The sequence below is a fragment of the Miniopterus natalensis genome, chromosome 8 (genome assembly GCF_054644295.1).
Source record: "Miniopterus natalensis isolate mMinNat1 chromosome 8, mMinNat1.hap1, whole genome shotgun sequence".
Lineage (NCBI taxonomy): Eukaryota > Metazoa > Chordata > Mammalia > Chiroptera > Miniopteridae > Miniopterus > Miniopterus natalensis.
The window spans coordinates 40230826-40242372 of NC_142088.1; positions in this window are offsets into that span (position 1 = coordinate 40230826).

Here is an 11547-nt window from a genome sequence, read left to right on the forward strand (position 1 = left end):
AAGTGTGGTTCAAGATACTAAAATATGAAGCTTTTTCTTTTCTCCTTGATCTCTTTCTCTTGACTTATTATGGTGAGTTTTTAAATTTTTACTGTGCATTTTTATATCATGAAATTCTACTTTTAAATGCAAATATAATTCGGCTGTGGAATCACTGAAATGACACAATTTGTATTTCCTAGCTTGTACATGCATATGTATTTTCTTCTTACCAGGACAGTGGAAATGCTGCGCAAAACTGCCTCAGTCCTTTTTACTGTGCTTCTTGTTTGATACATACATATTCTATCACTTTCTATCTTCAGCTTATTGATGAGTGTGGAAGGACTTCAAGGAAAAGGAATTGTGGGTTGCCCCATCTTTCCCTTTCCTTCGATGTCATCATTTTCGGTATAAGTGATTGGCTAATGTAGAGAATTTAGAGACCTATGTTACAATGACCAGAAGGGGAATAGACACACACCCCACAGTATAGGGACAGCAAGAATCCTACCCACAATGGGACAGAATTCCTGGGGACTGCTCCTGAGTGTCAGTGCTGGGCTAGGCCCACTGGTCTAACCAGTACTCCAAGACATTTGCTCCATGGCCTCTCAGAAATCCTTTCCTGGCCCATGAGCACCAGCACATCTTAGATGTAACAAGCCTAGAAATGACTACAATATGACAGACAGCCAAGCGACCCAGAGTTCCCCTCTCTTCCCTTCCTTCTCCTCCTTTCTCCCTTATTTTCTGAAGTAAATCCATGTTTTGCTATCCCTTTCTACATTAATAGAGTTCACTGGCTCACAGGGACAGCTTTGACCTTAGAAACAGAAAGTCCTGTTTACCATCTTTAGTTGGGGAAGGAGAGGGAAATTTTATGATTACATATCCATTTTATATAAATCAAACCCAATATTCTCATTACTAAGAACCAGAATTTATATGTAAAAATTGTTCATTGTTCATATCCATATATGGACATATAGTATTATCTGTATGAGAAAGTGGTCTTATAGATATTATTAACCTATATATTTATATATGTAGATGATCTATATCTATATTTATCTATATATATCTATAAGAGAAAATGGTCTTACAGTCTTATGAACAATTTTGGCAGCTCAAAGAGCGCCTTAGATTGGATAAGAAATCTCATATAACCTGATTTAGTTGCCAGTTTCAATCAGAGCTTTCCTCTGTGAGACAGGCAGTCGTGTAAACTGAGCTAGTGTGGCTGATAGCTAACAGTTCCAGAAAGCCAACACAGAGAGTGTTTTTTAATAAAAATGTATACAGGATTGGAATGTTGATAAGACATTTGCAAATGTATATAGAAATATGATAATTTATACTATTTTGTGATAAGATTCCTGGTTGGCATTAGTGATGTGTCATATGATTGCATTAATTGCAAAGAAGAAACTCAAAATGGCATAATTGTGCCTGATGTTCAAGTAATAGAAATGGAATTTAAAGTGTTGTTAGAAAATGGAAAATGTTACTGAAGTGAAGAGGCTTTAAAAACATGAATGTAAAACCAAACCATCAGCACATGTAACCCTTTCAAGGTAACTTGAGTGCACTGCAGAGCTCCCACAAACACCCGATGACCGGGACAAGGGTAAAAAGCTAGTGGTAGGTGAGCGTCAGCCTATAGTGGGTTATATCTGAAGGTGCCAAAGGGGATGGTCAGATGTAATAATCTCATATCACTAGGTCATCAGTAAATATGCTGGCATCTTTGGTCTGAGGCAGCCTTGCACAGCAGTAATTGGTTGTCTTACATGAGTTGCGGCATCATATCATATAGTGATCTGGAGCATGGGCTCTGCACAACAAGCTGCCTGAGTTCCAATCTTGGCTCAGCTGCCAACTAGCTGTGTCACTGGGCAAATCACTGTGCCTCTCTGTTTCTCTAGTAAAATTTGTAAAATGCCAGTGTCATTCATTGTACCTTTCTTCAGCCAGTGATAAGATTGAATGAGTTGATATTTGTAAAACTCTTGAAACAGTGCCTGGTATATAAGTGTTTTTAAAGTAAAAAAAAACTTTAGTGGATTATAAAATGTATACATGATGTTTTGTAGAGTCAATATGAGCTCTGGAGACTCATCCGTAGAGATGTCTCCTTAGTTATAGAGCAAAGGATGAATCTCATTCAATCACAGTGATATCGGTGGAGATGAGAGTTCTATCCTGGCGAACCACACCCTTGGCTAAGGCAATTTTCTCTCACTCACAGCCTAGCTGAGAAGGTGGGCCCAGGTGGCCATATTTATGTCTCTGACCACAGCTGTTTGGGCCAGAAAATAACGGGCCAGCCAAAGTAACTGGGGCAGCAGGGATAAAATCCTGACTAAATCTGAACAAAAAGAGTCTCTCTCTAAGAAAGCTGAAATGGAAGAACTGAAACATTGACTGTGCTAACTTTCTGGAGCTGAAGGGCAAGGTCACGTAGAGTCTGAGCAGGGGTGAAATCATCAGAAGCAGTCACATTCCAGCATTGGTTATGGGAGAGCCAGTCCAAGAGATTCCCCTGTGTCCTTATAATAAATCCCCTTTCCTCTGACACAAGTTGGATGGGTTATTGCACCCGGCAACCCTGAGACACTGCTAGAACTCATGCTTGAAAATACTGATCAAACACCTTCTGTTGTGCCCACCATTGGGCCAGATGCTGACTGTGAGGACCAGAAAGAGTGTCCATTTATTGAGGTACTCAAGGTGGCAGACACTTCGATATCATCTCACATAAGCATCCCAGTAATCTTTTCACGTTAATCTTATTATCCTATGTTCAGGGGTAAAAACAATGGGGTTCAAAGAAGTTAACTGTTTTCCCCAGGGAGTGGCAGAGTTAGACTTTTCTTTCAAATCTGTCCAATTCTGAGTCCTAATTTCCTTCAAAAATCTTTTAAAGTTGTTAAAGTATGTACATGAAAATGAAATATGCACCCTTTAGCTCTAATTCTTTATATTATCCAAAGTGCATTCAGTGAATGCAGTGCACAGCATTATAACAACAGAGCCAAAGAGCTGGCCTCTGCCCTCTTCCATTGAACTGGCAAACTAAGGCCAATTAATGTAAGGTCTTAGTCTTCAACGTAGAAAGTGGATTTTAGGGGTAGGGAAAAGAATAAGTTCAGAACTGGGTTGAACTTGGGGGAGGAAGCTGAGGAATTTCCCTTCCACAACGATCAAAGTAAGAGGAAGCTGTCAGTTCATCTGGGCTCAATCTGGCAACTTCCCTATTGACAAGAGAGCCCAGGGGAGTCTCCATGTGGAAGTCATCTCTTCCTCCCCTCCATTTCCATGGCTCTTGGTTAGTAATATGCTTTGCATCTAATAGCAGATATCTGTATTAGATGCATTCTGGAAACTTTTTTGCAGAATTGTGCAAGCCAGAGCGTCATTCTGAAATATTATTCTCAACAGATGTCTGTGTAAACAGTTTATTGAGAAATCTCAACTCTTTGGCATATAAACATTAAAGAATTTTATTTTATAAGAATTGACACCAACTCTACTATGTTCACCACCCATCCCCATTTACTGTTGGCTAGTAGTTTCCCTAATGACTACTTCGTTGGATTGCATACATTTTTAGCCATTTTTTGTTATTAATAACAAAACAATACTCTTCCAGCCCTGTTCTTATAAAACTTCAACTCCAAATTTGGTTTAAAATCATCTCCTTTCCTTTCCTAAGCCAGGACAAAATTGTATGGGGTAGGAGGAGTGCCTGACTCTCAGCACCTCCCTCCCTGCTTCTTTTAGATGCTAGTTTCTCAGCTGTGCTTGTGGAGGAGGGGAGAGAAGAGTGAAAGGAAGCAGTGTCACCCTGGCCAGTGTGGCTCAGTTGGTTGGAGCATTGTCTCATACATTGAAAGGTCTAGGGTTCGATTCCCAGTTGGGGTTATGTACGTGAGGCAACCGATTGATGACTCACATCAATGTTTCTCTCTCTCTCCCTCTTCCTTCTTCTCTCTCTAAAATCAATAAAAACATACCCTACGGTGAGGATTAAAAAAAGAAAAACTAAGAAAAGGAGCAATGTCTCCTTCTTTAACTGGCCAGCCTCCAGTCCTCTATTTCTGTTCCCACCCGCTGTCTTGGGTTTAGGATGGACAGGTGAGTAGCTTCCACGTGGCCTGCTGGCAAGGTGTTCATTCTCAGGCAGCCTGAGCAGCCCCTGGCCACATAGCTGCATCTAGCAGCTGACTCTGAGCTGGGGGCCTCAAGCTGCATTTCTCTGACACGTACACATCCTTTCCATCCATGATGCTGTGGTGATGACACAACTGTGGTTCCCAGGATCATCTTCAATGTGTGGCAAACTCTTGACACCCCCAGCAGGTGAGAAACCCATCTTCTACACTCATCCAGGAATCTGGCCAACATTCACCCATGCTCTTTTCCTCTCTCTGGTATTATAGGGGCAGGTCAGCAAATCTGCTAGCTAAGCAGTCAGTCAACCAAGGGATGAAATGCCAGACTCTCTTCTTGTAGATAAGCCCGACTGTTGCAGGATTCTACTGGGACCAGTTTCCTTTTGGTTTTGGGTAAGGAAGGAAGTCGCTTTTTTCCTATTGCTATACAAGGGCTGCAATCCCCAAACATCTCTGACTCATCTCTCTAATACCTGCCGGGAGGTGGCAAGTCCCACACAGGAGCTGTCCTCCACCCTTCGGATGAACAAAAGGAAAATCCCTCTGGACATCCTGTTAAAGTGAATCAGTCACCAACATACCTGGTATCTGCTCATGTTTATGTCAAACAATAATGTTTATTTGTACAATTTTAACCTCTCTATAAAATATTTGTAAAATCTTTTTTTAAGGGATAATATTTTTGCCTGGGGCAATTATCTATGATTTCTCTGGTTAAGGCTGGCCCGCTGGGGACATTACTGGAAAGGAAAAGGAGAGGGGAAGCAGTAAATTAAGTAAAATGTGTATACATTTTTGGGGGACACCCTGTATATAATATAATGGCATGACAACTAAATGCAAACCACTATCCTGGATTGGATTGACCGCAAAGGAATTTTTTTTTCTGCTATAATGACCATTATTGAGACAATTGGTGAAATTTAAATGAGGTTCTAGGATTAGCTAGCAATAGTACATCAATATAAATTTCCTGATTTGATGGTTGATCTGTGATTAGGCAAGAGTGTTTTTATCTTTTAGGAACAACAGAGATTTAGAAAATTTAGGGAATATTTAGGAGTATAAAACTTACTCTCAACTGATTCAGATGGGAAAGGGGAAGGAGGAGTTTAAAATTATTTCAAAATAAAGTTTAAAATGACAAAAAAAGTCACTGCAACTCATGTTTCACTTTCATTCTTCGAGAGCAGAGACTTCATGCACCTGCTTTCGCTAGTCTCACCCATTTCCAGGCACGTAAGAGAAAACCAATGAATATTTGTTTAAATAATCGGTGATTTGACTTGTCTTATCTTCTTACTCAATGGTAAGCTCCTAGAGGGCTTGAACTATGTCTTGTTCCTCTGAATTCCCTCAAGACCCAGCTCCGTGTCTTGTGCATAACTGACACCATTGGTTATCTGTAGAACTGAACGGAATTATGTGGCCACTCAAATGTTATGATAATGATTAGGTTCTGACAAAGATCCTCTTTATGGGCCTGTGAAAACAACCACAGTACTTGAAACTAAAATCCCCCCCCGGGCCTTTGAAAGCCAGGGTCCAGGTTAAGCAGCCCTTTGTGAAGCTGCGTTCTCTTGGAACAGCATCTCCCTCTCCACTGAGTCACCTTTGGCAGGCAGCCCTCCCCTTGGTCTGCAGTCATTACCCTAATGAAGTGCAGCTGGGGCTTCGAACAATGAACTTGCACTCAAGTGGCAGCCGCCCTTAAAAGAACAGTACCCTCACGCACTGGAACAGCCCTCCCAGGCCAGAAATTGGCCCAGTGGTTTTACGTCTGGATGGGATGTGGACCCACAGGGAGCCAGAAAATGGCAGCTGCAAAGCGTGCTATTGATCGAGAAAATTTCAGTTTAAAGTTAAGTGGAAACCCTGCCCAGAGTGAGAGCAAGACTTGCCACATATTTCAAAAACCACTGCCGTATTTTTTATTTTTTTTTTAAACTATATTTGCAAGGGAATCTGACACAGATTTCACCTCTGGACAGCTGTCCTGTTCACTCTGCTCTGATTAGATGCAAGGGGAGCTGGAAGGCAATACTCAGGGCTGGGAACACAGCAGCTCCCAGCATGCAACAGAATCACCACAAGGAAACCTCCAGGTGACAAGCATTTTCCAAGTGTTTTTCCCTGATGAGAAAATTTATTTTTCTCTGTAAGCCTGTATAGATCACTCATCTGATACAGAACTCAACATTTCCTTGGGAGACAAAAAGTCATAGCTGGAATAACCCACATCACTGAGTGGTTGCTTCCTGACAGACACTGCTCTCAGAGCTTGGCATGATTATCTCATTCATTCCTCCCAGCTGCCCTGCGGGGTAGGTGTCATCTACCAGCTAACAGAGAAGGCACCTGAGAAACCCAAGGCTGCAGAGCCAGGAAGTGGTGGAGCCACAATTCAAACCGGGACACTCTGACTGTAAAGTCAGCTATTTAAATCAGATCTTTTAAAGTGGGATATTTTTGCCAAAAAAACTTGTGTTTGCCCTTAAATACAGAGATGATACTATAGTATGTGCACTGAAACTTATTTCAATCACACACGGTGCTTTGAACATTGAGCATAACCAAGCAACATGAATGACTTTACACAGTAGGAAATCAGAAACACTTAAAAAAAAAAGTCTTTATTGATTTCAGAGAGAGGAAGGGAGAGGGAGAGAGAGAGAAACATCAATGATGACAGAGTCATTGATCAGCTGCCTCCTGCAAGCCCCCTGCTGGGGATCGAGCCCGCAACCCGGGCATGTGCCCTGACCGGGAATCAAACTGCCATCTCCTGGATCCTAGGTCGATGCTCAACTGCTGAGCCACGCCGGCCGGGCAGAAACACTTATTTTGGCTGTTAGGGGCACTGGCAGGAATCCGAAACCAGGGGTAAAGGTGTGTAGAGTGTGATGAAGTTGAAATCATGCCGCCTGAAGGCTTAGAGAAGTGTCCTAGTAGCTCAGCTGGGCACATGTCCTCTGTCTGAATGCTCCTCTCAGACGCTGCCTCACTGCAGCAGGGTAAAGGCCGGCGGCCACCCGGCTGTGGGGGGCTGCAGAGAGGCCGCTCTCTGAGGGGCGGCAAGGGTGATGAAGGGCCCCGCTGCACTTAGAGGCGCAGGCTGAACAGGGGCAAACATGCGGCTGTGGGAGGCGCACGGGCCCATTAGCAGGCGCAGTGAGGACGGCACGATGACGAGCCCAGCTGAAGCGAGGAGGGGAGCGTATCGGAGATAAGACAGGAAACGGCAGGTTCAGCCGCTGTGAGGAGTTACACAGCGAGTCGAAGCAATGCTTCCCAGGCAGTAACACCGCCTCACTCCGTGAAGCTTTCTGTTCTGTCAGTCATTAAATATCCAAGTGAGGAAGGCAAAGCATAAGCCTTTTATGAATCAAATAAGCATTAGCTTCTATGAGGAATCTTCATAACCAGACTATGGGATAAACTGTTCAGAAAAGGCCAAGTAAACAAATGAAAATAGGAGAGTGGAGAATCCAGGCAGCAGGGTTCTGGGGTGCCCTGCCCAACAGCGCCCTCCTAACAGTTTATCCACCGCTCCACGAACCAGCCCATAACTATTAGACGATCTCACAGATAAGAGCAACATGAGACTTCGGTGCAGCATTTATTGATTCTTCACAAAAATACTCTGTGGAATCACTGTCCTCCCATTAAAAGAACAGCAATAAAGAACATTATAAGACTGCCAGAGGCAGCACGCACGCAGCGGCCTGGACCACGGCTTACTCAGGTCTCACTTGTTCCTAGGGCAGGGCTTCTGAACGTGGGACGTGCAAACTAGGGAGAGAGTTTCAGTAAAACAGGTAGAGATGGAGGGGTTTTGTTTTTGTTTTTTTTAAATAATAGAACCCTAAATAAGATTATGGGATAGGAACTATATCACCAGGACAGCCTGAAGAAGCCTAGCTATTATCTTAGAATAAATCGGTTGTTAACTAGACAGTGAAAACTATACATATGAAAAGGAGAGAAATTGCAATGTGGAAATTCAGAACCAATTTTCTGACCCTAAGAATACTTTACCTTGGAATTGGTTACCTTGGAATTGGTTCTTGCGATACTTCTCGGGGAAGATAAGGGATAGTGTTAGGAATTGCTCTATCCTCTTGGAATAGTTAAATCATTACTGACCAAACTGAAGTCTACAGGATTTAGAAATTTTAGAAGAAATTTAAAATTGTGTTTTCATTTTGATGATTATCTAAAAATTATTCTGTGCCTGTCTGAACATGACTGAAGTCTGGGAAGCAATGGTTGGGGTTCCCGAATCCTCCTCTCTCTCCCCGCTTCCATCTTATATTGTTCTAGTGTCAACTTTTCTTAGAATAACCAATCACCACATAACAGTAGTAAAGTACATCATATATTCAGAGGTACCTTTTGCTAAGGATGTTATCAAGTGTAAAAGTTGCACAAGATAAAGGGAATATATTTACTTTCTATGAATCAGCCACATTGAAAATATGGAAGGGAGGTCCCATAAAAAAAAGGACTCTTCAGAAGGAATATTTAGCCCCTTAGATACTTTCTTTTTTAAAAAATTAAAAAAAGATAGAGGAAATTTTATATATTTATTTTGGGATTTTAAAAAATACATTTATTCTCGGTAGATGAGAAAAAATTGGTTCAAAAGATTAACTATACATGTGAAATCTTAAGTAGTTAAAGGGTTAACGTGTTTGATTTACTGTTTGTTTACCCCATATATTACTACCTTTGGGTAATGTATTTATTTATAAAGCACTAATTTGCTACCACTTTGCCCAAGATGCCTCATTGCTTTTCGGCATCTGATTGGGAGAGGCTGACCAGAATTTTTAAGAGATGCACTGGAGCAGTGCAGTGGGCTTGATGCTGTGGGAATCTTATTGTCTCTAAGGATGCCATGCACACGTAAGGTCCTATACAGCAAGTGTGCTGTGGACCCCTACAAAGATAAGCATTCAAGCCCAAATTCATTAAGTAGCAACTGACAAAAATGAGCTTTTAAAAAATCCTCACCACTTTAGAAATGCAAGTGCCAAGGATACACATTTTAACTTAAATAACAAATAAACATATTTTTCTTTTGTTTTTGGCTGTCTTAAACCCACATATTTGGGTCTTGCCTCTCCCAAAATATAACTGCACGATTTACTAATTTAGAGGGATGTCACATAATATCACTTATGAAAAGCATTTCAAGTTAATAATACTTATCTTAAAACAAAATGTTCACTCATTGTGAACATTCAAGAATTGCTTTTTTTAAAAAAAGCAGAGACTTGAAAATTTTTCCATTTCATTTTCCTTAAAAATGAGGGCAGAAAGATGCAAAATATGCTTTTGAAGTCTGGGATTGTTTTAAATGCTGAAGACATTACCTAATCCCCAAAAGGCAATGTCTGATAGTAGCAGGATAGGGAACTTGGAGGGAGATGGTCCAAATACAGATGCATTAAATCTCTTTTGTACAAAGATTCCGGAGAAATGGCCAAGTTTAGATGAAGATTTGAGGTCCACATTCTCAAGTATCACACAAAGGCTTCCAGTGTAAATTTCCGAAGCTGTGTCCATTTGATTAGGTAGGTAGCTAGCTAGGTAGGTAGGTAGGTAGATGATGATGATAGATAGATGATAGATAATCACTGTTTTGTTCAAAAGTATAACTTAAATACTTTGTGATTTTAGAAATAATAGAGCCACGTTTTCACCATTAAGATGAGTGATTGTTCAGATACACTTGGCACTGTCTATAAGTTTATGGCTTCCAACTTGTTTAAGACCATTCCCAGAGTGAGGGCCGATTTGCCACGGTTATGAAGCTTTCAGGATATAAACTATAAGAATGATAAACTACAGCAGTTGAAAATGTGCCTTCAGATACTCACTTGCAACTCCCATTTATGTCTCTAAGAACAGAGGAATGAGGATCTAGGGACTGAATCTGGCCCAGTCAGTAACAGTGCAGGTAACACATAAATATTAATGTTCATTGCAGTTAGTGCGGTAATTGTTAATTGCCAATACATTTCATTCACGTTACAGAGGAAGAAGTGAAAACCATTTTACTCTAATTTTAAAATGATTCCATCATAATAATTATAAAATATTCATTCCATTTCTTAGATTGTTAAAACCGTATTTCTGAAAATGAATCATTGACACGTCACCTTTATTGCCGTTTGCTGTCTGCGTACCTGTTATTCCGTTTAGGCAGCGAAACGGTCTCTGGCCGTGTCAGTTTACTGGCACCTCTGCACTGAGCATTCTTTATACCAAGAGAATGTTCAGGTAATTAAAGGCACTCACTGCAGGCTTCACGGTAGTTTAGGGGCGGTCCTGGCACCGGGGGAGGCTGTCCTGCTCCGCCCTACAGAGCCACCTGTTGAACCTTTTCTTTTCTTCTTTAAAAATTAAAAAAAAAAAAAAAATCTTTATTGATTTCAGAGAGAGGAAAGGAGAGGGAGAGAGAGAGATAGAAACATCAATGATGAGAGAGTCATTGATCGAGCCCACAACCCAGGCATGTGCCCTGACCTGGAATCAGACCCCGATCGCCTGGATCCCAGGTTGATGTTCAACTGCTGAGCCACGCCCGGCCGGACAAACCCTTTTCTTTTGATTTCCTTTTCTCTTTGGTTACTCATACTCCTCAGCTCGCTTCTGAGTCCGTCTAACAACAAATATTTACTAAGCACTTGCTGTCCGTCAGACATCACGCTAAGCACTTAATCCTAAAAACAACCCAATGAAATACTATTATTTTCCTGTAGTAAATCTTTTTTTTCCTTTTTTTTTTCAAAACAGCACTGCAGTTTTTCTCTGTGTAGCTATCGCTCCCCAGTCCATATGGCCCTGGGGGGACTAGCAATCAGGATTCCCTACCCCTCTTCCATGTCCAGGTATGGCCACATGACTTAAGTTAGGCCAATCCAACTTTCCTCGAGTGACACTGGGATGGAAAAGGCTTACGGTAGCGTCATCCATATGTCACAGTGCCAATAAGAAGTCCTGCTGTTCAGATTTGTGAAGTTGCCATGTTTCTATTCTTTGCAGATTTGTGAAGTTGCCATGTTTCTATTCTTTGCAAGGTCTGATTCTGGGAGAGAATTAAGATTATTTCAATACATTACCCTTCTTGGCATAATAAGTAAGTCCATTTCTGTTGCTTGCAACCAAAGAATCCTACTTGATATGTTCCCATTTTGCAGATAAGGAAAAGGAAACTAAAGCTTAGAGAGACTAAGTAACTTGCCTCAACTCAATGATAGAGCCACACCACACAGCCACACCAGCCAGACTTCAAGACATAGTATCTGAATCATATGCTCTGTGGACTGTCACAGCAAGATGAGCCAGTGAAGAATTCCTGGATAGGGAGAGAAAGCATACA